This window comes from Maylandia zebra, linkage group LG6, assembly GCF_041146795.1.
Source record: "Maylandia zebra isolate NMK-2024a linkage group LG6, Mzebra_GT3a, whole genome shotgun sequence".
Classification (NCBI taxonomy): domain Eukaryota; kingdom Metazoa; phylum Chordata; class Actinopteri; order Cichliformes; family Cichlidae; genus Maylandia; species Maylandia zebra.
Window position 1 is genome coordinate 13656201 of NC_135172.1, and position 763 is coordinate 13656963.

At 40.1% G+C, this 763-nt stretch overlaps 1 non-coding gene across 1 annotated transcript; it reads right to left on the minus strand.

Annotated features, from left to right (window-relative positions):
- Window positions 1–355: 355 nt before the first annotated feature.
- Window positions 356–437, minus strand: trnas-uga (transfer RNA serine (anticodon UGA)). Its single transcript has one exon. It is a non-coding gene; the product is annotated as a tRNA-Ser (tRNA).
- Window positions 438–763: the final 326 nt, after the last annotated feature.

The window sequence follows — 763 nt, forward strand, 5'->3', positions numbered from 1 at the left end:
AACAAGTACACTCACTGAGCATCACACATCCATGGACATTGTTTGCTGTGCTAGATGTGGTCGTCCCGTCACGGTTAGCCTTTAAAAAGGAACCCTTCTATGTCTAAATGTGGACATTGTGCAGTGTTTAACTGCTTTTTGGCCTTTTGCAAATACCTGAACATTGTAACCTTTTTAACAGTGTGTTCAGAATATATATGTGAAGGTTCTCAGTCATCCAGGTCATTTTAGTCTAAGGACCTTGGGAAAAAAAGCATCCAGAAGCTTTTCTTTACAAGCTCCTTAGACTGAGCTCAGAATACTTTAATACATAAGGAAACTATGTGTGCTACAGTTGCTCCAATGAGGATGCTAACGCTGTGAACAGGATTTGAACCTGCGTGGGGAAACCCCATTGGATTTCAAGTCCAACGCCTTAACCTCTCGGCCATCACAGCTGGGCGTCCGACCAGCACGTTCCTGTTGATTAGAGGTAAAAATGTTAGTGCTGATTAACGTGATCCAAGAGAGAACATTTAGCAGAGATCTAGCTCACAACTAGCCACTATTTTAACTTTACTGACATTAAGCACTGCTCAAACAATTAAAGGAACACTTTGAAAACATGCAAGATCTTAATAACAAATAAAAACATCTATGTGTACTCATATAGTGTCCCCAGTGTGTTAGTGACAAAAGGATACCACATTGTCAGATGGAAATGAATGAGGGCTGAATTCACTGTGGAAAATAATCCTAATCATGCTGCAGGTTATTTTTTTTG